Source organism: Saccopteryx leptura, chromosome 8, assembly GCF_036850995.1.
Source record: "Saccopteryx leptura isolate mSacLep1 chromosome 8, mSacLep1_pri_phased_curated, whole genome shotgun sequence".
Classification (NCBI taxonomy): Eukaryota; Metazoa; Chordata; class Mammalia; order Chiroptera; family Emballonuridae; genus Saccopteryx; species Saccopteryx leptura.
In genome coordinates, this window is record NC_089510.1 from 36,434,168 (window position 1) to 36,461,235 (window position 27,068).

A 27,068-nucleotide genomic window follows, 5' to 3' on the forward strand; every position below is an offset into this window, starting at 1 on the left:
TTTTATGTTGTTGTTATTGTTCTAATTGGGTGTTTTTTGCTTTTTATAGTCACTGATTTGATTCTCAGCTTCATCTACTCTACAGTTGCTTCCCTGTAAATTCTTCATTTCAGTTAGTGTATCTTTCCTTTCTGACTGGTTCTTTTTTTATGTTTTCTATCTCCATTTTTATGTTTCCTATCTCTTTCTTGAAGTCCTCACTGAGTTCATCTACTCTTCCCCTAAGTTCACTGAGTGTCCTTATACCCAGTGTTTTGCACTCTGCATCGAGTAGATTGCTGGTCTCCATTTTGTTTAGTTTTTCTTCTGGCTTTTGTTCTGTTCTTCATTTGGAATATACTTCTTTGTCTCCTCATTTTGGCAGCCCCCCCCCCGAGTTTGTCTCTATGTATTATAGAGCTGCTGTGTCCCCTGGGCTTGGTAGTGTGGCCTGATGTAGCATATGTGTCCTGCAGGGTCCAGTGGCACAGCATCCCCATTCACCCAAGCTGAGCCTCCAGGCGCCACCACCTCCCACCCCGTGGATGGTGTACACCCTCCCGTTGTCATTGAGCTTTGATTGCTGTTGGCACGCCAATAGGAGGGATATCCCCCAGCCTTTTGGTTGCAGGGACTGGCTGCAACCACCCACCATGGACGATCAACGGTGCAGGGGCCCACCCCATGGAGCAGGACATACTTTAGTAGGGTTCTGGTGTCCACCGAGTTTGTCCCGTGAGTGTGTTCCTTGTGGAAGTGGCTGGGCAGTGCATCAATAGGGTCCGAAGTTGTCCACTGGCTGTGCTGGCTCTGAGGCCTTCTGAGAGGTGCGTATCAAGGTCTGCTGCCACCTGTGCCCTGCCCATGAGCTACAGAGCAGTCTGCAGATGGCTGCTACTTGTGTTGGACTTGGAGGTGCCCAGGAGAGGCCCAACTACAAACCAAGTTTGGCTGTCACTAGTGTTTGTAAGAGGTACTTAGCGATAGGTACAGGGTACACAGAGGCCAGATGATGCTGGTCTGAGAGATTTTAGGAAAGTCTGAAGCATGAGCCAAGACAGGCTCTTTGTATGGAAAAGCTACTAAAAATAGCTGGCGTGGACTCAGGGAATGACCAAGGTGGTGAACAGTTAGAGCCAAGTTGACTGAGACTCAGATACGGTACCTGCCTGCTGGCTCTGTGAGGGGAGGACTCAGGAAAGAAATCCCGGTCTTTTGAGGCACTTCTTTCTGGGAGGAAGCTGCCCTTAGCTCTCAGTCCAGTGCCAGACACCTTCGTTCCTTCTGGTGTGTCCCTGGTGCTTTTAGAGCCGCTGCCCCAGCGCTGGAGCTTGAGGGAGTGAGTCTTGAGTCAGTCCGTGTGCGGGCACTTTAGAAGGAACTGCCTGGGACTCCGGCAGGCCCCGTCTCCCTCAGTCTCAATCCCTGCTGATGTTTACAGACAGAAGTGATGGGACTTCTCTTCCTGCTGCTGGGACCCGGGGCCGGGCAGCCTGGTGTGGGGTTGGGGCCCCACACTTTGCTGAGGTGTCCTCCCCAATGTTTATCTGTCCCTCCTGTCAGTCTCTGTGTGGCTTCTTCCTTATATCCTTAGCGGTAGGACTTATTTTCAGCTGCATTTCAGGTGGTTCTAAATGATGGTTGTTCTGTAGTTTACTTGTAATCCTGATGTGGCTGTGGGAGGATGCGAGTGCCACATTGGCCTATGCTGCCATCTTGACCAGAAGCCAATCGCTACACATTGTTGATATTTAATGTATAAGGGCCAGTTCTCCCATAGCATAGTGACTGAATAGGGAAAAAAAAAACTTGAGCCAAGCCATAGCATTACTAACAGTTTTGATAAAGCTGTAGTCTGGTAAGTGATGCCTGATTTCTAGAGTGTGTTATAGTGTACCTGATGATAAAGAAATATATTGTCATAACCTGCAGGAGGGACAGGAAATTGTCTCTTAGATGAGTGTGAATTGAGCATCATTGACGCACCCTAGAACCTAAAGGAATGTCTCACATGGAAACTGAAATAACTTAATTCTTATAAATGATACAGTTTAGGTAGATGTTTATATTTGCAGTATAATATAAAATGGTCCATTTAATTTGTGTGGCTACCCTTTTACTAATTTTGATCCTCTTATATTTACTGCATCACTTATAGCTAGAAAGTAATTTTTATTACCAACTTTCCTCTGTGTATGCATTTCTCTGTTTCCCCGTTTTGTTTTGTTTTTTAAAAAAAACTATCTTATTCCACTCATTATCTTTAAAACATTTAAAAGATTAATTATATTAATATCTGAACCACAGTTTATCTGGTTGGGTTGGACCAGTCATTTAAAATAATAGTGAAGATGCCAGTATAACATCATGGTTTTTTTTCCAGAGGATTTGCCAGTAATTCTACACTTGATTTTAGTCAAAAAAAAAAAAAAAAAAATGAGAAGCGATTACCTGTAATTCTTTGTCTATGTAACTTTTATCTCAGAATTCCCACATAGTAATTTTAATAACTATCTTTTCTGTTAAAGTTGAAAAAACACTTGAGTTCACTATTTTCTAAATAGTGTTAACACAGGGATTTTTCATAATTTGTCTGATTTTGATTGTTTGACTGTTAATTCATTTTGGGGGAGATTATGTGGTGAAGGACGGACGTGTTAGCCTTGTTTGAAAGGCTTTCCAGGCGCACCATTGTAACTGCTTTGCTGTGGACCTTTCACAGAATCCTGCTGCATCACGGAGGCTGGGAGTTCCGATGAGCCATTGAAATCACAATGGAAAGTCTTGACTTGACCGGTAAGAACAGCACTGCAGGTGCCATTGTACTTTCCTCAAAGCAAGGAGGCATCAGGGACTGAGTGCCATCAGAGCTGATCTCAGCTCTTTCTTATCTGATGTATTCAACTTCCTTATTGATTAGGGAACTGTGACCATAATTGTGTATTTTTTTTTCTTGTCAATTTTATTGTTTTTTAAAGTGACATTTTAATCTCCGTCATCAAGTAATTAGCTAAATTTTTCTTTAAAATCATGAATTTATATGTTAACTATTTCAAAGTCTCTAATTTATTTCTCCACAGTAATGGGCTGTTGGTGAAAAGTCAGATTAGTTTATTCAAGACCCAAATATCTAGAGGTTACATCACTAAATATTAAATTGATCTCTTCCCCAGAAACTACTTTTTGTACTGCCTTAGGCTTTAATTGAAAAAAATGAATCAGTATCAGAGCACTGTGGAGGATTCTTTTTTACCTTTTAAAAATAATAGAGGTCTGTATAGCAATATCCTGAGACTGTTTTGAATATGAAAACCACACGATGAATAAAAATTTGAGATTGTAAAATAGATACATGTGACAATCATATGAAACTACAACTTACACATACTACAGCTGTCCTCTTATACATAAAATGTTTTCGAAGTTATTTCTTTAGAGCAAAGTTTTTAATGGTTTAAAATATAGCAATAATATAATATTTGAATAATTGAAAATTAATCTTAAATCTTTTCTGTTTTTTGTTTTGTTTTGTTTTTCTTTTTGTTGTTTTGTGTGTGTGAGAGAGAGAGAGGAGGGGCAATAGAGAGATAAATTTCCCCATGCACCCTGACCAGGATGCACCCAGCAACCCCCATTGGGCCAATGCTCGAATCAACCAAGCTATTCTCAGTGCCTGGGGCTGACACTCAAACCAATTAAGCCACTGGCTGGCTGTGGGAGGGAAGAGAGAAAGAAAGGAGACAGGGAGGGGAAAAGAAGCATATGGTCACTTCTTATACATGCTCTGACCAGAGATGAACCCAGGACATCCACATGCTGGTCTGATGCTCTATGCATTGAGCCACTGGCAGGGCAATCTTTTCTGTTTTTAAGTATTTTTATTGTTAGTTTCTTAAACCTGTCTAGACTATCTCTCTAGATCTTCTTGTTTTAGTAACTATATGACTGAATGTTGTTTTTATGATGTGAGCATAAATACAAGGCCTCAGAACCATTCTTTTCAATATCATTGTGTAGGACTGTACACTCAGTGTATATAATTTAGCTGGAAAGTATATTTACTGGGATTTTTAACACCCAACAAAATCTTAATACCGACGAAAAGATTGGATTTTAGTTACATTCTTCCTCCTTTCTGGACTATCCTTTAAAGCAAAACTCAGAAAAATACATTCTGGATTTAGGAATGCCAGTTAACATAGAGTTGATTATGGTTTTACTAGATCAGCAAAATAGAGTATAGAATATTTGAATATTGATACTGAAATGTCAAATAAGGGAGTTGAAAAGAGTGAGAGTTAAAGAAAATTCAGTTTTTACCAGTAGTCTGAATTTGCTAAACATGAATACATATATAAAAAGTAAAGCAGAACATTCCTTGACCTGTTCAGAAAACTGAATCTTTAATCAACATTATGATGGTCTTGACTTTTAAGTAGCCATTTGATCTATGATTTCTGAATGTTATTCAGATTATTATTATTATTTTTTAAGATTTTATTTATTGACTGACCTGTGGCAGTGCAGTGGATAAAGTATTGACCTGGAACGCTGAGGTCACTGGTTTGAATCCCAGGCTTGCCCGGTCAAGGCACATACGAGAAGCAACTACTATGAGTTAATGCTTCCCTCTTTCTCTCTCTCTCTCTCTCTTTCTCTCACTTCTCTTTCTAAAAATCAATAAATAAAATTTAAATAAATAAAAATTAAAGATTTTATTTATTTATTTTTAGAGAGAGAGGTAAAAGAGAGAAAGACAGGGGGAGGGGAGCAGGAAGCATCAACTCATAGTTGCTTCTCGTATGTGCCTTGACCGGGCAAGCCTGGGGTTTTGAACCGGTGACCTCAGCGTTCCAGGTCATCGCTTTATCCACTGTGCCACCACAGGTCAGGCCAGATTATTTCAATAAAACATTTTTTATTGATTCAGAACAGAAATTGACAAAATTCAAATTGCTGATAAACTTTAAGGTCAATTAAAGGTAACTAACACTGTATGCTTCTAGCTTGCATATATATTCATTTCAAATGCAGTAGTAACTAAGAAATAGAAAAATTGACATTCAAAACCAGGGATAATTTAGGAAACTAATCTTGGAAAGTGTTTCATGGTAAAAGATTGCCAGAGTCCTGTAAATCTAAGAGATAGGTGTTATCATTCAGCTTAGGCAAAGTTATGTTTTACAACCCAAAGAGTTCCCAAATTCTAGAGTTCGCAGCAGTAAAAGTTTCTCACTTGGATTTATGTTCCTGCTGACTCTGTTTCATGTCCTCTTCATTCCTGGACCAAAGCTGAAGGAGCAGCCTCTCCGGAATGTACAAGGATTGTGGCAAAGGAACGGTGGTGGACTGGCAGCTCGTAAAACTGCTGCTTGAACGTGGCACATGCCACCACCCCTTGTATTTCCTTGGCCATAGTATGTCTCATGTCATGGGGTAGGAGCAGACGTTTAAGAGGGGTGGGGTAGGGAAAGGCTGATAGGGAGGCACAGTGCATATTTTCACTATAATATCTAATAATATAAATAACCCCATTTATAGCTCTTTTAGAGAGACAGAGTACACATAGTATATTTAGCTTCCAAAAAGTTCCCTAGTAAATGTATCTGTTTAACATGTAAAACTATTTGACCATGAATCCTTTTTTTGTTTACATGGAACACAATGTTCTGTGATATCCTATCTATGATAAGTTTTAAGGAATGAGGAATTGATACAATCAAGAGTTTCTTGGTGTTTTGAACATTAGGATATTTTCCATGATGTAGTGATGGTTTCTGGTATACATAATAGACTTCCATTATTGTTTTTATAAGTAGTTTTAAAACAAATGAAAATTACTGTAGGCCAGACCCTCTGTAGTTTGCATCTAGAATGAGAGAAGGGAACTAATGATACTCATGATAATTTTTTGCCTGTGTTTAATAGAATACAGAACTTTGACAGATGTTAATCAAATTTGGTATAGGAAGAGAATGAGAAAACGGGTGCTTTGCTTTTTCCTGTGAAATGTAATCATTTCACCAGATAATCTATCCAAACACCTCCACTTAAGATCAATGTCAAGAATCATTATAGAGAAAGAGAATTTAGACACTGTAGAGAGGTTAACAATTATATACCAGGAGTTTTCTCAGGTATTCCACCTGCGGTCATACTTACTGTACATTGTTTATTGTCTCCTAACTCCTCTAGGAAATTATTACATACATGAAAGGCCTCAGCCAAGGTTGGTTTGATTAGTTCTACAGGTATTATAAAACAATGCTTCCAGACCCATGTGGATAAAGATGGTATAGAAATCTAGGAGTATATAAACAATGCTTTATTTGATAGTTTATAGCTCCTTATGATTAGGAAAAAGGAACATTCTTAGACATATGTGATTTCAGAAAAAATTAAAGCAGAAATCCTAGTTATGGCACTTTTTAATTGAGGAATTTGAGCAGTCATTTAACCTCTCTAAAATTTTATGTTCTCCTTTTAATATAGGATAACGAGCACTACAGTGTAAGAATGTGAAAATTAAATGAGGTTAATTATGTCAAGTGCCTGATGCAGTGACTACTAGCACATGGGAAGCACTCAAGAAAATGTATTTGTGCCCTGGCAGGTTGGCTCAGCGGTAGAGCGTCGGCCTAGCGTGCGGAGGACCCGGGTTCGATTCCCGGCCAGGGCACATAGGAGAAGCGCCCATTTGCTTCTCCACCCCTCCGCCGCGCTTTCCTCTCTGTCTCTCTCTTCCCCTCCCGCAGCCAAGGCTCCATTGGAGCAAAGATGGCCCGGGCGCTGGGCATGGCTCTGTGGCCTCTGCCTCAGGCGCTAGAGTGGCTCTGGTCGCAATATGGCGACGCCCAGGATGGGCAGAGCATCGCCCCCTGGGGGGCAGAGCACCGCCCCTGGTGGGTGTGCCGGGTGGATCCCGGTCGGGCGCATGCGGGAGTCTGTCTGACTGTCTCTCCCTGTTTCCAGCTTCAGAAAAATGAAAAAAAAAAACAAAAAAAACAAAAAAAACAAAAAAAACAAAAAAAAAAGAAAATGTATTTGCCTGACCGGTGGTGGCCCAGTGGGTAGAGCATCAATCTGGAAAGCTGAGGTCCCAGGTTTGAAACCCCAAGGTCACCGATTTGAGCGTGGGCTCATCCGGTGTGAGTATGGGCTCATCGGAGTGATCCCATGGCCACTGGCTTGAGCCTGAAGGTTGCTGGATTGAAGCCCTCGGTCACTGGCTTGAGCTCAAGGTCGCTGGCTTGAGTGAGGGGTCACTGGCTCGGTGGGAGCTTCCCCAGTCAAGGCATGTATGAGAAGCAATCAGTGAACAACTAAAGTCAGTGGTGGGATTCAAATAATTTAACAACTGGTTCTCTGTCCTAATGACCATTTTAAGTATAAAAAAGTGATATCCAAAAGGTAGTTTATTATTTCATGCATTTAATAAATAAGAATAAAAGAGGCACAGAAAACTAGATTATGTTATAAGAAAGAGTTTTAAAATACTAATGAAAGAATATTAAATAATACTGACAAAAACCAATAAAACTGTTATTTAAAGTATTTCCGTACTGCTTCTTGATTGGCGTCCTCACTTGCAATTTTTTTCACCTATGGAAGGAATGAACATTACTATGGACGCTTAAAGTACACTGTTGTGCAGATGAACGTTAAAAAAGAGTAAGGAATGTAAATCTATGATTTCCACATTGGGCAGCTGCCCAGGCACCCACCTTAGAGAGAACCCTGATTACAAGTGCCATTTTAACAACCAGTTTGCCGAACTCAACGAAAAATTAGGTATCAGTTCTGTGGATTTGGTGCGAACTGGCTGAATCCCACCACTGCCTCATGCTAGAGACCTTACTTAATTAACCTTTACCTACTTATAGGTAAACCTACTTATAGACACATTGGGGTTTGGGGCTTCAACATATGAATTTAAGGGCAACCAACTCAATCCATAATAGAGGTCATTGTTTCTGTACCAAAGAGTTAAGTGAAAGCTAAAAAACTACATTCTATATTATTTAATATATAAACAAGAAAACCTGGTTTATTATAGTCATCTAAGATTCTAAAAATTTCTTTATATCTTTGAGATGGGAAACATTTGAAATTAATTCCTATTTCTTTCACTTTGAAGTCATTGTACTTGAAAATGAGTTTCTTGCAAGTGAAGGCATCAAGTCTAACAACTTGAAAATCAGAGTGTTTTGTGTAATGAGGGAATTACATCATTGTACAAATTGATATCCATGTGTAGTTGTTGTTATCTAAGAATAGAATGTATTTGGAAATTAGGTTTGGGAATAAGATATTTACTCAGCTTAAGGTTTGTATCTATTTCTGCTTACTTAGAATCAAATCAATTTATATTTTTCAAGATAGTATTCTTTTACTTTGTGAATTCAGGGAATGGTATATACGTAAGATTTCTGGTACAGAAAGAAAAGATTATCTATTTAAAATAATGCCAGCAGAACCTGACCAGGCGCTGGCACAGTGGATAGAGCGTCAGGATTGGGGCGCGGAGGACCCAGGTTCCGGACCCCGAGATCGCCAGCTTGAGTGTGGGCTCATCTGGTTTGAGCAAAGCTCACCAGCTTGAGCCCAAGGTCACTGGCTTGAGCAAGGGGTCACTCGGCCTGTTGTAGCGCCCTGGTCAAGGCACATATGAGAGAGCAATCAATGAACATCTAAGTTGCCGCAGTGAAGAGTTGATGCTTCTCATCTCTCTCCCTTCCTGTTTATCTGTCCCTGTCTATTCCCTCTCTCTCTCTCTCTGTTACACACACACACAAAAATAATAATAATGCCAGAGAATTCAAGGAGTCCTAAATCCATTACATCTACCTGTTTATTGTTCTACTTTCCTCTTTAAAAAAAAAAAATTTCCTTTCCCCCTCTTTTTTTTTTCGGGTAGTAACTCTTATGTCAGGTAATGGTTGTTTGAATTTCTCAATCTAAGTGCAAGTCATTGAATGTATAGTACTTCTTTCTTTTTATTTTGCAGTTGTATACTTTTTCTATTGGGTAAGTCAGTTGATGGATGTTTGAGATAAGTGTTGGATAAATAGTGTGTTTACTTATTGGATATTGATGTAGGCTCAACTTAGTTTTATCTTTGAACATTTTTTTTAAAGTGTGTGTGCTCTATCACTAGAATAATTTCAGTTTTTGGTGATTTGATGCCTAAAACAAAAAATATAATCAAAAGGAAGTAACCTTTGGTGCCTTAAACACTTGATTGGTGAAATATACCATCTAACCTTGTGTGTTTATATACTATCTAACCTTGTGTGTTTATATACTAAAGGATAAGTGATTGAGCAGTGATCTGGTTTTGTAGATGTCAGTTTAATTGGTTGAAATGTATCTTAATTTTTTCATCTATTCTTGAATTCAGTTTCCCCCAAAAGCTATAGAAAGAATGAGTCAAACTACAGCCCTGTATATACAATACATTTCAGCAGTGTTTTTTTTTAATAGTAGGATCAATCTGCCACTTGTAATATTTACTAGTTAAGAACAGTATAAGTAAATTCAGCAATGACTTCACTTCATGCCTTAACACTACTATGAAAGGTAGTGGATGAGTTAAGTATTTTTATATTGAAGTCTCTATTCCCTCTGATATCTATTATAGAGGAGTATGTTTCCCCAGTGGAAAAAAAATAATTATAATGGAACAAAATTTCTCATGACATCTCTCTGAAAATTTCTGAGCATTTTAGTATAAAATATGTACTGCATTTACTGGATATTCTGTATATACACAGTTCAGTGTTGTATATATGAGTGCATGGATATAGTTTTTTCATATCACCTCTTTGAGAAGCTGAGGGACTTAGGTTTACACTAGAGACTATTTTCTTCGTGGCTGTGTCCCCCAAACCAAAAAACAGTGTCTAGAATATGAAAGTTGCTTAGTAAACATTTAGTGAATTAGTATTGACAAGAATTTACATTTCATTAATCCTGTATTCCATTGAACTGGGTGTTAATAAGCATCTCCTGGTCTACCTGGAAATCATTTCTTTCCCCCAGTCTGAGTTCAGGAAGAGGAAATGTTCTTAAAAAAAAATAAATGTCTCTCTTCCCTGGCCGGATAGCTCGGTTGGTTTGAGCATCATCGCAAAGCACAAAGGTTGCCTGTTTGATCCACAATCAGGGCTCATACAGGAAGAGATTAGTGTTCCTATCTTTCTCTCTGTCTCTTCCTCTCTCTTCACTAAAATCAATAAATAAAAACACAAGTAAATAAATGTTTCTCTGTGACTTTAAGTTTGCAGTTAGTCCTTAATCAATAAATGTTAACAGGTTTAAGAACATAAAATAGCCTGACTGGTGGTTGTACAATGGATAGAGCATTGATCTGGGAGATACCGTCCCAGGTTCAAAACACCAGCTTGAGTGCAGGCTCACCACCTTGAGTGCAGGGTTGCCGGCTTGAGCGTGGGATCATCAACATGATCCCATAGTTGCTGGCTTGAGCTGAAAGGTCACTGGCTTGAAACCCAAGGTTGCTAGCTTGAGCAAGTGGTCACTGGCTCGACTTGAGCCTCCCAGTGAAGGCACATTTGAGAAACAATCAATGAACAACTAAAGTGACACAACTACAAGTTGATGCTTCTCATCTCTCTCCCTTCCCGTCCCCCCCCTCAAAAAAAAAAAAAAAAAAAAAAAAAAAGAACTTACAGTGAGCAGCAAAAATTATCTGGGTACCTATTGGCTCATCTGTAGAGTACACTGAGTCAGCAAGGGTTTGTAGAGACATATAATCCTTCTGCCAAGGGCTTCTCTGACACTCCCATCAACAGCCCTGTGAATGAAGTGCATATTGAAGGTTGTGAGGTTTAAGGTAGAAAACTGGTTCAGGCTGGGCTCTGAGAGATGCTGTATGACTTGGATTCAGTTCATGTGTACCAGGAAAGGTTGACCCAAGTACACTTTTAGGTGTCTTATTCTGGCAGAGTGGAGCAGGGCATCTTGAGGGTATTTCTGTATTCAGATTGATCTATAAAGATGATGCATATGACTACTGTGTTTTGGGTTTTTTTATTTTTATTTTTTATTTTTCTGAAGCTGGAAATGGGGAGGCAGTCAGACAGACTCCCGCATGTGCCCGACTGGGATCCACCCAGCATGCCCACCAGGGGACGATGCTCTGCCCATCCCGGGCGTCGCTCTGTCATGACCAGAGCCACTCTAGCGCCTGGGGCAGAGGCCAAGGAGCCATCCCCAGCGCCCAGGCCATCTTTTTGCTCCAATGGAACCTTGGCTGTGGGAGGGGAAGAAAGAGACAGAGAGGAAGGAGAGGGGGAGGGGTGGAGAAGCAGATGGGCACTTCTCCTGTGTGCCCTGGCCAGGAATCGAACCCGGGACTTCCACACACCAGGCCGACGCTGTGTTTTGGTTTTATGTTGACTTTTATAACTTGCTTAGTTTCATTTGCTATTGTTCTGTCTGTTGTGGTTATATCACTCTTTTGAAAAAGTGAACAAATTATGTAATTATTTCAGTGTTCTTTAGTGTTTACTATAGACCATTTATTATCAGGTGTCTCTTCATAGCAGAAATATTGTACTTCAGGTAATGTTTTACTGATTTTTTTTTAGCGGGTGGGGGGGGGGGTTGGGGAAGGAGCAAAAAGCAGCAGCTCATAGCAGTTGCTTCTTGTATGTGTTTTGACCGGGCAAGCCCGAGGTTTAGAATAGGCGACCTCAGCATCTAGGTCGATGCTTCATCTACTGCACCACCACAGGTCGGGCTAGTTTTAAGGTACTAAAACCATTACCATGGGCACATGCAGTGCACAGGTTTCTTGAGGGATCCAGCCAGATGAGGAGGATCTGACTTCTAAACAAAACTTAAACAATAAAAAGCTACCATAGATTATATGAATCCTGTCCTAAGCATGTTCAATGATAATATAATGAAGAATTGCTGGATTAGAAAGATGGTGAGACATACAAAATGTGAGGTGTATTTGTGTGCAGCGTAGTGTATGCCCGTTCATCCATCCCGGCACCACCTGGATGAACATGGACATGAAACTGAACCACACCTTCAGTATACTTTCTAAACATCTACTATGTTTTCAGCGTTACTAGAGTTAGCAAGTCATCAAATAGGTGGATTCTATGAGACAAACAGAGAGAAGTTTGAAATGAGCAGCCCCTGCCGATCCTTTTACAATACTAAACTTCTTTCTATAGCATTCAGTCAGCCCTGCCGTATGATGAAGCTTGCTTTCTGTTCCTTCGGTGAAGTGAACACTTAAAGGGAACGATCATTTTCAGGTTTGAAAGTTTAGCTGTTCCTGTTGAAATGATGTGTGTTGCCTTTCTTTATTATTCTCTGAGAGTTTCACATTTTAGAGAACATAGATAAATCTTTCTAACAAGGCTGTTATAATATATCATATTAATGGTAAAGGTGCCCCAGTTATGTATCTTTTTATGAGGTTTTTACTTAATCACCCAAGTCATTGAATTTTTTCACAATTATTTCTATTTTATACATTAAAGTAGTATATTAATAGATTTAGCATATTCAGTATTAAATAATAGTATATTTAGTGTTAAAATACTAAAATATTTTATACAGTAGAGTTTATAATGTGTCTGTGGAGAAATATTTTAGAACTTCTACCTTGTCATGCTGATAAACACCCTTATTCTTGCCTCTAGATCACCTAATGGTCACTATTGCTTCCTTGAGATTAATAAGGATACGCAGAAACTCAAAGATTTCCTTGTATTGATAGAATACAGATTTAAGTGGATTACCTTTTTCTTTTGAGCTCTGGCTTTATCTCAGACACATGGCGCCAAGATAAAACTAAATCTCACTCAGCTGTTGACTGTGGAGGGGACATGAGAAAGTTCCTTAGCTTCATTGTGCAATGGGATGAACACCAACCACGTAGGATTGTTGTGAGGATGGAAAGTGCTGGAGGGTGCGATGCTAACTCCTCACGTGGCAGGGCTATTAAGAAATGTATTTTTTTCCTCACAAAGAACAGTAGGTCAAAAGTGGCATTTGACGTTTTTGCTCCTGAACTATTCCATGAAATTGAACTTGAAGCACGTTACCGTCTCACCTCAGGAGCAAAAACATTTGACGTTTTTGCTCCTGAACTATTCCATGAAATTGAACTTGAAGCACGTTACCGTCTCCCCTCTTCCTCACAAGAAGGAGAACGTTTGGCTTCAAATTGCACATCTTTGTTATATTAGAGGTTGAATCGGACCCAGGATGGATCTCTTTAAATCGTTAGGAAATAATAACATTTACTTTTTGTTATTAAATATCTTAAAATATTTTCTACATAACCCTAAGTGATAGAAGTTTGATTTTAATTATACATTCCCCAATTACTTTTGCAAGTATATTAAAACCCAAAGTTCAAATACATGAAAATATTAGGAGATAAGCCATCTATCATTCAGTGTATTATAATTATTTTAGGAATATTATTCCTTCATACTACTGGTATTAACAAAATTATCACTCCAAACAACAAGTAAATTGCTTAAGCATAACAAAATTTTTGTTATCAACATAATTTTTTTCAAAGATTATCATTATTTTAACAAAACAGGGAAACCTACATTATGAATTCTGAATGAATTTTAAGGCATGAGAGCTATTTTTATAAATTGATGATCTCAACCACTTTAATTAAAAAAAAATTAAAGTTAATTCAGTTAGGACCTAACTCTGCTAGCTTATTCATAAACTAGAAAAATCATATTTTCCCTTATTTTAGGGTAGCAGTTTATAGTTCACAACTAATTGATCCAAGAGAAGAAAGTATTTTTCTACATTTGCAGAAAATGCTACCTCTGTGAAAGTATTTACTTTCTAAAAACTTTCATGCACTATAACTTCGTCTTTTGTCCTCAGTATCAGTAACTTTTATTGATCACTTTTAAATACCTCTTTATAATTAATATATCTAAATTTGTTTTGAAAATGTTAGTACCACCTATGACAATTCTTTGTTTCCTTCTAAAACCTGCTCTATAAGTTAGCATGCATCTGTTACATGTTTGTGGTTTTATTGACATTTTGCCCCGTTCCTAGTTGAATATATGAATTTTTTTAAGTCTTTATTTTTAATTAATTTATTTATTTATTTATTACAGAGACAGAGAGTGAGTCAGAGCGAGGGATAGACAGGGACAGACAGACAGGAACGGAGAGAGATGAGAAGCATCAATCATTAGTTTTTCATTGCATGTTGCAACACCTTAGTTGTTCATTGATTGCTTTCTCATATGTGCCTTGACCGTGGGCCTTCAGCAGACCAAGTAACCCCTTGTTGGACACAGTGACCTTGGGTTCAAGCTGGTAGGCTTTTGCTCAAACCAGATGAGCCCACGCTCAAGCTGGCGACCTCAGGGTCTCGAACCTGGGTCCTCTGCATCCCAGTCTGATGCTCTATCCACTGCGCCACCGCCTGGTCAGGCTGAATATATGAATTCTAACCGTAACAAGCATGGATTTTATAGGCTCGCCAGTTACTAGAATATACTGAAATTCTAAACCATTCTTGCCCACCTGTACGGTGTGCTCTTTCTTGAGCTCTGTTGTAGTCCCTTTTAGGACCTGAACTTCCTGCAGAATACTCTCTGGAAAATGTTTCGTTTAAAGATAAAGTAATCTACTTTCTGTTCTATTTATTTACTAGTAAATATATATATATTTTTTTAGTAACAAGGAACATTTTGCTAAGGTTTTTCTTTTTGGTTTTTTTATTGATTTTAATTTATTGTGTTTACCTAGATTCTAGTGTTGCCCTGAGTGCATCCCCCCTCCCCCATTCCCCATTTGTTCACTAGTGAATATTTACTAGGCTTTTACTATGTGCAATTCGTTAGACACAGTCAGGGTTATGATATGATAAGAGAAAGCAAAGGCAAATTCTAAGTAGGTAGAGAAAGGAGGGAGAGAAAAATGTCATTCATTCTGAGGAGGGGGGAATGTACAGAAGTCTGAGAAGATGAGTAAAGCCTCTGCCATTTGGAGGGGAGATATATGTAATTGTCAGGGTGAGTTTACGTTTTCCCCCTGTAAAGACAGATGAACCATTAGAAATGTTTAAGCAGACCATATAGATGGGATGGATTGGAAGGGAAAAGAGGCAGGCCTTGGAAAGATTGATCAGAGGGGAGGGGAGTGTAATGCTGGTGGCCATGGCCAGGCAGGTTCATGTTGGATTCGGACAGACCGTAGAGAACTGCGGATCCAGAAAGCGTTGGGCTGTTACCATTTAATAGAGTGGCTCAACAGCAGATGGCAAATGAGCAAACAGGCAGAGGAAAACCTCTTCTCATGAAGAGCAAAAATGACCCCTCACAGTGGCTGGCAGGCAGGCAATCCTCAATTCACAATCTGCCTGAGGGCAAGCCCCCCCCCCCCCCCCCCCCAGTCTTACTTAGACTATACATGTGTGGAGCTGCCATGTGCTCACACACTAATCAGGCAAAGTACAAGCAAGCAAACCTAGCACAGCTGTTTTCCCAGCAAGGGGCTTGAGCAGATTCTAGGTAAGAAGAAACTTGTTCTTGTAAATCGGACCACTATGGGAACATTGTGAAGGTTATACCCTGTATCTCAGGATATTTGGATTGAGATAACCAACTCACAAAATCAAGAAAGTTTTCCCAACTCTCAGGGCAAAAGTTATCACTCAGTTTTAATGATTCCTGCATTGAAGAACTCCTCAAACACTTGCCACCTACTACTATTTAGCCTGTTTATGTCTGTGTCTTTGAGTGTTTAGTGATAATAAATCTAGTTTTCACTGTTGGGCAAAGAATGTAAATCCTTTTCTGTCATCTGAACCAAATGAGTGATCTAAAGGACTTAGCAATACACTGAACTTGCGACGTGGGTCTAGACTAGGGGTGGTCAACATTTTTATATCTACTGCCCACTTTTGTATCTCTGTTAGTAGTAAAATTTTCTAACCGCCCACCGGTTCCACAGTAATGGTGATTTATAAAGTAGGGAAGTGACTTGACTTTATAAAATTTATAAAGCAGAGTTACAGCAAGTTAAAGCATATAATACTAATTACTTACCAAGTTCTTTATTTCGGATTTTCGCTAAGTTTGGCAGAATAAATCTTTATAAAAACAACTTACTATAGTTAAATCTATCTTTTTATTTCTACTTTGGTTGCTCTGCTACCGCCCACCATGAAAGCTGAAACACCCACTCGTGGGCGGTAGGGACCAGGTTGACTACCACTGGTCTAGAGGGAATCATAAGTAAGGAAGTGATGGGGAGTGTTGAAAAGGAAGTCAAAGATAGGGCTTACATTTAAAGTATAGCTATTTAGATAATAAATACTCCATGCAGGAGTAGAGAGATAGTAACAGAAACGGATTTGTGCTAGGGGAGATGACGTTTGGGATGGATTGGATTTGAAATGCAGAAAGGCTATCTGTGTGAGTATGTACAGGATGTGGTAATAAAGGTGAGATGAGTTCAGAAGAGAGTCAAGGTGAGGATAGGTAGAGCTGAAACCTTGGAAACTGGTGAAAGTAGAAATATGGCTATGACAGAGCTTTTGAAAACATCTACCTCTTTGTTCAGAGAAGTATAAAGGAAAGAAAATCAGATCTGTGGTGGGAAAATCAATAGAGTATAGGACTAAGGAAGATGGGGAAAAGTTTACAACAAAAATGTTGAAAAATACTGGCACATCTAAGTGCCTGAAAAAGGTGTTCAGTGTATGTGATCTAGGGGTCCTCGGAGATAGCAGATTTTGTACAGTGGTCAAGGAAGAAGCCATGTTGTGTTTCCAATATTTCACCTTTCACTGAGAAATTTTTAATTCTCTCTTTAGCTGAAACTCTATGTTGATCCACTGAGTTCATGGAATAATCTGTAATGATTTACAAATCCACTCCCTGAGAGCATGAAATTCTGCTTCAAGTGTAGCTTTAATAGTCTTTTCATTAAATATGTTACCACAGATTGCTTTAAATTAACTTAATCCAGGTGCTAATATTTCCTCATATGCCCTAAAGTAACTTTTGTTAAAATACCATCAGCTTAAGTACTTTCTGAATAACTCACCTGTAGGATTTATATATATAATTGGCATTACAGCAGGATGATTAATGATCTCCCTGTCAATTGCTAGCTCTTCTTTTATAGTCAGTACAGTCAAACTTCAAATAAGGCCTACTGTCTTAATAAAGATCCTTGGGAAGCCCTTGGGAGTAGTAGGGCCCCCTGCATGTGAAAGTTCTAGGATAGAACTAGATATAATCAGATACAGAGGCACTTCTGTTTCCATGTGCGGAGAATAACTGTAAGAGTACACAAGACTCACTCTACGTAGAAATAATCATTATAATAATTAACTTCAGTTGTTATTTTTACATTTTTTTTTTGCTAATATCTGTGTGTGTGTATTTGCTCTTTTTTCTTTTTTCACAATAACCCTTAGATGTTTAGGCATCATTATTCTCATTTTATACATGAAAGAATGAGGCTAAGAACATTATCAATTGTCTGAGTGTCTTGGCTAATTAAAAACAGAGCCATGATTGGAATCAACTCTCTCTGATTTTCAAAGGCCATGTTCTTTACATGGCTCATACAGTTTTATGATGTATTTGAAATTTGAGCTTTAACACCCTTGATGGCAACTACTCACTCCAGTTTGGAAGCTCAATGCCTCATTACTTTCTTATCTTTTACCTCCAACTAGGGAGGACTAGATCACTTTTATTGGCTTAAACATACTGCCATTTGACAGTTGATTGTCAGACACCTTTCTGTATATTCAATACTGTTACAGGTATATGTATTTAAACTTCATAACAACTCTACGAAAGGCAGTTATATTTCCCTCAACATTTTGTTATGAAACTTTCAAATACAGCATTACACACTTATGTACTCTCAATCTAGATTCAGCCATCAACACTTTGCTATATTATCACATATCGATAATCAACCCATTGTCATTTCATTTTTTGATGCACTTGAAAGCAAATTATAGACATCATTACACTTGCTCTAAATTGTTTATTGACTAGAGTTTAATATTTATGTATAAGGGTTTTTTATGTAAAATTTACATTTAGTGTAATATGCGATCTTAAATGTATATTCCCTGAGTTTTGATAAATGCTTATACCTGTGTAACCGAAATGCCTTTCAAGATAGTAGGACATTACTGTTGGTAGGTCTCTCTTTCCGTTCCCCTTGGTAGATGAGGAAATGGAAGCACACAGAGGTTAAGCGATCTGCCTCAGGTCACACTGTTAGTAAGTGACAGAGCCGGGAATCAAACCCTGGCAGTTTGGCTGCAGGCTTTGGGCTCCTAGCCACACCACCATGCTGCTTACGGATTGCCCTCGTGTGTTCAGGCACCTCTTTACAGTCACATGTACAAATGCACTGTTTATTTATTTTTTATTATTTATTCATTATAGAGGAGAGAGAGAGAGAGAGAGAGAGAGAGAGAGAGAGAGAGAGAGAAGGGGGAGGAGCAAGAAGCATCAACTCCCATATGTGCCTTGACCAGGCAAGCCCAGGGTTTTGAACCGGCAACCTCACCGTTTCCAGGTTGACACTTTATCCACTGCACCACCACAGGTCAGGCGCACTGTTTATTTTTAACATAAGTGTGTAGACACAGAAGTAATACACTTGGGATTAGTGAGAAAAGAAATGCTGTTCTAGAAATGCATTGGTTCCTTGCAAGAGGTTTATGGCAAGGGCAACTAAGAGAGATGGAAGTTTCCTTCATCGGAGTACTGGGGTGAATCTCTGTATAATAACTGTCTTGACCGGCATCCTGGATTAGTGTTTCCAAATATGTAGTGACAGTTACTTAATGACAACACTGAGGCTCAGGAAGATCCTAACGTGCCACTTGAACAATTAAGGGTAGATGATGTTTAGTATAATTTTTTTATTAAGGATATTTTGGTCAGGAATGAAAAATTGTTCATCTGTGTGTGGTATATATGGTACCTGGTTACCTCAGTCTCCAAATTATTAGAATTAACCAATTTGGAATTCATACTTGTGAAATTTGTAAAGTTGTTAACAAAGAAACTGAATAGAATTCTTTGGCATAAAAATATGAATAAGTATTAGAATAGGTTATATTAAATTTGATTTCTGGTTTGGAATACTTAGGTGAACCTTTCCTATGAAAAAAAAGTGTGCCTTTTTCACCAGTGGTGTTCATAACACAAGTCAAATCTTAAAAGTTGACCAGTTCTCACCGTTCACTACTCAGATAATGAAAAATTAGCTATCATATACATTTTTTTAAAACCTTATGTTGTGCACAAAAAGGAACTTAAAAAATAAAGCATTTAGCTAGCAAATCCTAACCAATCACTAGAGGGCAGAGCAGTACCATACTTTAGGCCTTATTTGAAAATTGCTGGTTTAAAAATTGCTGAACATGGAAAATATACTGATGTACACTTGAATAGAAATTTCTTTGTATTCTTTTTGTCTTGTGTGAAATCCAATAACATGCTTCCACTTATATCAAAAGAGCTTTTCTGTCAATTACATTGATTGCTTCCAACGGGGCATGATTATTTAGAAAAGTATAAGTATCCCTTAAGAGAAAATACTAATGCTTACAAAAGGTGGTGCATTAAGTCATTTTTATTCATGTATAACCCTGAAATTAAATTGCAGTATAGACTTGAGCGAGACATGATGAGAGAGCAAGTGTGAGACAAGTTTACAAGTATTTAGACCTAAGAATTTATTGAAATGTGAAGGACCTTTTGCTTTTTCAGCTGAAATTTGTTGAATCCAGACCTTGAAATTATAAAGTGATCAACTAACTCTAGCTCCTATTTTAAATGTTAAAATTTTGTGAAGTGAATGTTCACTTAATTTCATTTCTGTTTTAAAATTTCTATCATCCTGAGATACTTTTACTGATTTATTATTTTTTGATAGAATTTTAAAATAAATGAAATCCCGACGAAAAGTAGCTAGTAAATAACCCGAGTAGTTCAATGTCCCAAAAGATAAAAGATTTTATCTTGACTGTGTAGTTTGAATTTTATTTTATAAAATGTTTGGATTTATATATAATTTATTTCTAATAGAGACGGCATATGATATCAGAGAAAGTTCTGGGTTTTGGATTTAGAAGATTTGGGGCCCCAATTATTATGTGCTTACTTGTGACCTTGGGCGAGTCACATTGCCTCTCTGAAGTAACCATTTTCTGAATTGAAGAATTGGGAAAATACTTCCTTATTTGCAGCCGGGTTATTTTGAGGATTGTGTTTGTGCCTTTGTGTATATTTCTCCAAAGATGAGACCTGGTAAAGATGATTTTTAATGAAGATACAAGCTCAGAAAAACCTTAGAAATACCTTTGAAATGGTAGATGATATTAAGTTAGTAGCATGTGGGCACCTATTACCTGAGTAAATATACCAGAACTGTGGTCTTCAAACCCCAAGCCCCAGTTCAGATTGCTGATTTCCTCCTGTCCCTGGTGTCTTTGGCTGCTTAATCTCTGTGACTCCTGACTCTTCCGCTCCTCTCATTCTCTGTTCTATCTTCTGTGTAGTTCCATGTCCCCTCTCTCTGTGTTTCTCCTGACTGTCTTTGGTCTCTCTCTGTGTTTTTCTTGTCCCAGGCACCCTCAGGAAGAGCCCAAGCCTCTAGCGGTACCTGGTATCATCTCCAGCATGTTTATAGATGTGGAGGAATCACTGGGATATTGAGAAATACCAGAGGCGAACTGTTCCACTGTAGTAAGTCAATCAGCATTTATTAAGTGACTACTGTTTACAGAGCACAGTTGGTGGTGCTTTGGGGGAAAAAAGTTAGGGCATACATAGCTCAGAAGAAATCAACTTGTAAACTCTTGTCAGTGGTTCTTGAAGGATGGCAACCCATGCAAACAAAATAAAAAGCTGACAGATATACTAAGTGAGTGGTGGTGTATGTATGCTGAAGAGGGCCTGAGTCTATGGAGTAGAGAAAACCAGTTCATATCCATCGGGTTTCCTGTGTGAGCTTAAAATTACCGGTAGGTTTTTGAAGTATGATTGGAAGAGGGCTAAGGAAAGAGAGGGTGGAGTGAGTAATTTCTGTGGGGCTTTCAAAGCCTGTTCCTTTGCCCCCGTGAATTCCTGATGGGGGATGGAGGCGGCAGGGAACCAGAGTGATGAATTTCAGCCTGCCAACAACAGCGCACTTCCTTAAACTTCCCATCCTAGAGAAATCCAGTTATGAAAAATATAGCCAAGTTGAGACTTTCCATAAACATAATTAGTATCTGTTGCCAGCTTTAGAATTTATAGAATTTAAGGGTAAATTGTGATTCTGAAGTAATACAAAGGTGTTAGGAAATAAAATTAATACCTACTATTATAACCTACAGATACATTTTACATACTAAAAGGAATTAAAATAGTAAATTGTAGCATAACAAGTTAATTTTGCTTTTGTGTTGGAAATTTATTTTTGCTATTGTATTTTAGACAGTTCTAAAGACAGCTGTACCATGCTTTTCAGAGTTAAATATGGTTTGAACCCCGCCTCCACTAGCTGGGTAAAGGTTGAGCAATCTACGTAACAACACAATCTCAGTTTCCTCATATGTAAACTAAGGATGAAAATATTTATATTAGAGTTGTTGTGTGGATTAAAGAGATAATTTTGTAAAGTCCTGAGTACATGCTAGGTGCTTGTTACTTGCAGATACTTAAAGTACCTTTTAAAATAGTTTGTTAAATACAGTGTTACTTCTGAGAGCTTTTTCAAAATAGATGTAACCCTCATAGTGTTTAGAGAAGCTATGTATATACAGGGAGTATTTATAACATGTGAATAGGATACAAAGAATAGCGTTAACATAATTAACTAAGTACCTACCACTAATTTAGGAAATAAAACTGCTCCTGGCTGAGATTTTATCATCTCTCCCTCAACCTCCCCACCACAATCGGAAAGGTTGAGTTAATTACTTCCCTGTTTTTCCTTATATTTTTACATATTTCTGTATCCCTACATTAAACTTTGCTTGTTTTTAAATTTTATGTAAATACTATGTTTTCCCTGTAACACCTATTGTAGCTCAACATCATGATTTTTTTTTTCAAATATTTTTAATTATAGTTGACATACAATATTATATTAATTTTGGGAGTACCAGACTATCAATACTTATGTGCCTTACGAAGTGATCACCACAGTAAGTCTAGTAACCAACTGTCAACGGTACAAAGTTTGTATAATATTATTAACTGTATTCCCTATTCTGTACACTACATTCCACTGACTTCTTTTATAACTGGAAATTTGTGCTTCTCAATCCCCTTCCTTTTTCCTGCCCATCCCCTTCCCCGCTCCCCTCTGGGAACCATCAGTTATTTCTGTTTCTTTTGTTGTTCATTTGTTTTGTTTTTAGATTCCACCTATAAGTGAAATCATACAGTATTTGTCTTTCTTTGTCCTACTTATTTCACATAACATAATATTCTCTAGATGTATCTGTGTTGTTGCAAATGGCAAGATTTCATTCACTTTTATGGCTGAGTAATAATCCATTTTGTTGTTTTATGTATATATATGTGTATATATACGTACAGTACACGCACACATTATTATCACATCTTCTTATCCATTCATTTATTGTTACTGACCTAGGTTGCTTCTGTATCTTGGCTATTGTAAACAGTGCTGCAGTGAGCATAGGGATGTATGTGTTTTTTTGAATTAATGTTTTCATTTTCTTGAGATAAATATTCAGAAGTGGAATTAATTGCTGGGTTGTACGGTAGTTCTGTTTTCAGTTTTTTTGAGGAATCTCTCTACTGTTTTCCATAGTAGCGGCGCTACTTTACAACTCCACCGACAGTGTACAGAGGATTTTCTTCACATCCTCTCACACACTTATTATTCGTTATCTTTTGATAATAGCCATTCTGACAGGTATGAGATGATACCTCTTTGCAGTTTTGATTTGCATTTCACTAATGACAGTGATGTTTAGGATCTTTTCATGTGTCTGTGGGCCATCTGTATGTTTTTAGAGAAATGTCTATTCAGGTCCTCTGCCCATCTTTAATAGGATTATTTTTAAATGTTGAGTTGTTGGAGTTCTTCATATATTTTAGATATTAATCATTCTTGGATATATTATTTGTAAGTATCTTCTCCCATTCAATAGGTTGCTTTTTGATCTTGTTGATGATGTCCTTCGCTGTGCAAAACCTTTTTATTTTGATACAGTCCCCATTTGTTTAGTTTTGCTTTTGTTGCCTTTGCTGAGGAGATACATTTTTAAAAATATTGCTAAGAGTAATATCAAAGAGTTTATTTACTGCCTATGTTTTAGTTTAGGAATTCTGTGGTTTCAGGTCTTAATTCATTCATTTAAGTTTATTTTTGTAACTAGTGCACATATCTATCCAGTTTTCCCAACACCACTTACTGAAGGGAGACTATCTTTTAATCATTGTATATTTTGCCTCCAAATAAGAATGGGTTTATTTCTAGGCTCTATGTGTGTTTTTGTGCCAGTACATTATGGTTTTGATGACTATAGCTATGTAGTATTGTTTGAAATCAGAGACCTTGATACTGCCAATTTTGTTCTTTTTTTTAAGATTGCCTTGGTTATTCAGGGTCTTTTGTGGTTCCATATAAATTTTAAGGTTATTATTTCTAGTTTTGTGAAAAGTGCCATTGATCTTTTGATAGGGATTGTATTGAATCTGGAGATTGCTTTGGGTAATATGGATATTTTAATATTCTTTAAATCCATGACCATGGTATATCTTTTCATTTTTTTATATCTTGTTCAGTTTCTTTTATCAGTGTCTTAAAAGTTTTCAGAGAATAGGTCTTTTACCTCCTTGGCTAAATTTATTTCTAAGGTATTTTATTTTTATATTTTTCAATGCAATTGTAAATGGAATTGTTTTCTTAATTTCTTTTTCTGATAGTTCCTTATTAGTGTAAAGATCCACAACAGATTTCTGAATATTAATTTTGTATCCTGGAACTTTACTGAATTTATGTATTAGCTCTCATAGTTTTTAGTGGAATCTTTTGATTTTCTTATATAGAATCATGTCATCTGCAGATAGTTACCATTTTCCTTCTTCCTTTCCAATTCGGGTATTATTTTTTAATTTTTGTCTGATTGCTGTGGCTAAGACTTATAATACTATATTGAATAAGATGGTTGAGGAGGGGCATTTTGTTTTGTTCCTGCTCTTAGAGGAAAAGCTTTCAGCTTTTCGCCATAGAGTATTGTGTTAGCTGTGGATTTATTGTTTATGTTCTTTATTATCTGTTGAGGTATGTTCCTTCTATACCTAGTTTTTGAGAGTTTGTATTACAAATGGATGTTGAATTTTTGTCAGTTGCTTTTTGTGCATTTATTGTAATGATCATGATTTTCATCCATTTTGTTTATGTGGTGTATCACGTTTATTGATTTGCAGATGTCAAACCATCCTGCATCCGGGGGCTCGATTATGGGAAACTCTTTAGCGCTCTTCAATTCTGATGATAATCTTGTTGGATAGAATATTCTTGGCGAAGGTTTTTCCTTTCATCACTTTGAATATATTGTGCCATTCCCTTTTGACCTTCAACTTTTTTGCTGAAAAATCAGCTAATGGTTTTATCAGGACGCTCTTGCATGTAATGGGATGGTTTTCTCATTGCTTTTAAGATTCTCTATCTTTAACTTTTGGTGTTTTCGTTATGATTTGTCTTGGTGTGAGTCTCTTTGGGTTCATCTTGTTTGGGACTCTCTTCGCTTTTGGAACTTGGATATCTGTCTCCTTCATCAACTTAGGGAATTTTTCTACTATTATTTCTTCAAGTATATTTTCTGTCTGTTACTCTCTGTTTTTCTGGGACCCCTATGATTTAAATGTTGATGTGCTTGATTTTGATCTAGAGGTCCCTTAAACTATGCTTTTTTAGTTAATATTATTATTACTTGTTTATTTTTACTGTTCTGATTGGGTGATTCCCACTACCTTGTGTTCCAGCTCCCTGACTTGTTCTTATACACCGTCTAATGTGCTTTTGAGTTCCTTTAGTGTATTTTTCTTTTCAGTTATTGAGTATCTCAGTTCTGATTTTTTTTTTTCATGTTTTTTTGTTGAAGTTCTCACTGAGTTCACCTATTCTTCTCTCCAGTTCATTAAATATCTTTTTAAACATTGTTTTGAACTCTTCATCTGGTAGATTGTTTCATTTAGTTCTTTTTTATGGGGTTTGGGTGCTGTTGTTTTTTCCTTTGGAACATGTGTTTCTATCTTCTCATTTGGACTGTCTCTGTGTTTGCTTCTATGAATTAGGTGAAACAGAAACCTTTCCCAGTCTTGAAAGAGTAGGCTTGTCTAGGAACTTTTTTTATTTTTGTAGAATAAGTGTAAGGGGTATATTTGTCAAACCAGCCGGGGCTGGAGTTTGGGCTGCAGAGAGACCGGGAGCAGGCTGCACTGGGGCCACCTTGGTGGGCAGGGTGAAGCTGGAGCTCGAGCAGGTGCAGGCTGCGGGGAGCCCTAGGGGTGCAAGTTGCACCACAGCCACCTTGGCAGGGTGGCCGGGGAGCTGGCTCAGGGAGTCCTGCGGCCAAGGTGGACTGGAACGGCCTCGGCAGGCTTGCTGGAACTGTAGTTGGACTGGGCTTGGAGTATGGGGAGTCTTGGAGGCACGTTACATGGCTCCCAGGGCTCCAGGAGCTGGAGCGTATGTGGGCTGTGGGAAGTCACGGAGATAACTCCTGCCGCAGCAGGACACCCGGGCAGGCTGGTTCAAGGTGTAGTTGGAGTGAGTTGGGACACGGCGTCCGGGAACAGCCGTTGGGCTGGAGCCAGGAGCTGCGCTGAAGTGGGCGTGGCCTGCGGGAAGTCCCCGGGAGGAGCCGAACGGGGCGGGGCTATTGGAGTGGGTGCGGACCGTAGGGATTCGGGGGACCAGCTGCCCTGGGCCTGGAGCTCTGGCTGGCGTTCAGGCAGGCTGCAGGGACTCCCATTGGCAAGCTGCGAACCTGGTACGGGCTTGGGGTCTGGGACGCAGCGGGGTGCCTTTGGCTCAAGGTTGATTCGAGTATCTAGATCGTGCAAACAAGGTGGACGGTGAGCGCAACAAATGGCGCTCTCCTGTGTCTCCAACACTGGAGTGAGTTCTGCCGTTCTCCTGTTTGGCCGATGTTCTAGGGTTTGAAAAGGTTTCCTTACATATATTATAGATGATTTTTGAACCACCTTTTTCGCTGTGCCCCCGGGCGGGATTCTGTGCGTGCCCTTCAGAGATCCCTCCCTACTGCAGGTCAGGCGCAGGGGGTGGAGTTTCCCACGTCAGTGGCTTCTCCTGCCTATTTCTACGTGGTCTCTCTGGCTTGTTGTGCAGAAGCCGTTCAGTCAGCCTTCATTTCTACTTGAGAGGAATTGCTTTGTCTCTAGGTGTAGATTCAAAGTGATCGTTGGAGGAGGTAAGTTCTTCCTTGCCACCATCTTGGACCTAGAAAACCTCAATCTCATGTTTGATATGGTCATCTTGCTTATACTTGTGATTCATTTGTGATTACAGTTGTATTTCACTTTATGGAAATACCACTTTATCTGCTTTCTCTTGATGGCTTTTTGGGTTGTATTAATTTTTGTGTTATTAGAAATAAAGTTGCAGAGGAAAAATCCTTGAGGTTCCTTACATGTTTCTCTACAATAAATGTTCAGGACTGGAACTTCTGGGTCAAAGGATATTGCCAACTTCAAACTCTACCAGGTAATGGCAGATGGATTTCCACAGAACTGGTTACATTTTATACTCTTTAGCCAAATGTGTTTCCCCCTCTATATTTCCTATAGTTCTTTACAATGTCTAGATCTTTGTTTAAAGAATTTTGTAAGTTATCTACTAGATCTTTGTTTAAAGAATTTTGTAAGTAATCTATAACACTGGCTTAACAATAACCGCGATGGACTTTTTTTTTGTTTGTTTAAATTAGTTTTATTCTTTGCAGCAGCTGCTTTTATTTCTCTCTGTTTTCCAGTTGTCAACAGTACCTTTTCTCAAACCAGTATAAGTACAGA

The 27,068-nt window shown here is 38.4% G+C and overlaps 1 protein-coding gene across 12 annotated transcripts in view; it reads left to right on the forward strand.

Annotated features, from left to right (window-relative positions):
* Window positions 1-27,068, forward strand: part of BBX (BBX high mobility group box domain containing) — a 290,697-nt gene that overhangs the window by 121,970 nt on the left and 141,659 nt on the right. For 11 of the 12 annotated variants that reach the window (XM_066347885.1, XM_066347886.1, XM_066347888.1 and 8 more), the window contains one exon: window positions 2,702-2,775. The gene's annotated coding sequence lies outside the window, so the exon portion shown is untranslated. Of the gene's footprint in view, window positions 1-2,701; window positions 2,776-20,635; window positions 20,754-27,068 lie in introns of all 12 variants that reach the window. The other variant, XM_066347881.1, reaches the window with a different exon arrangement.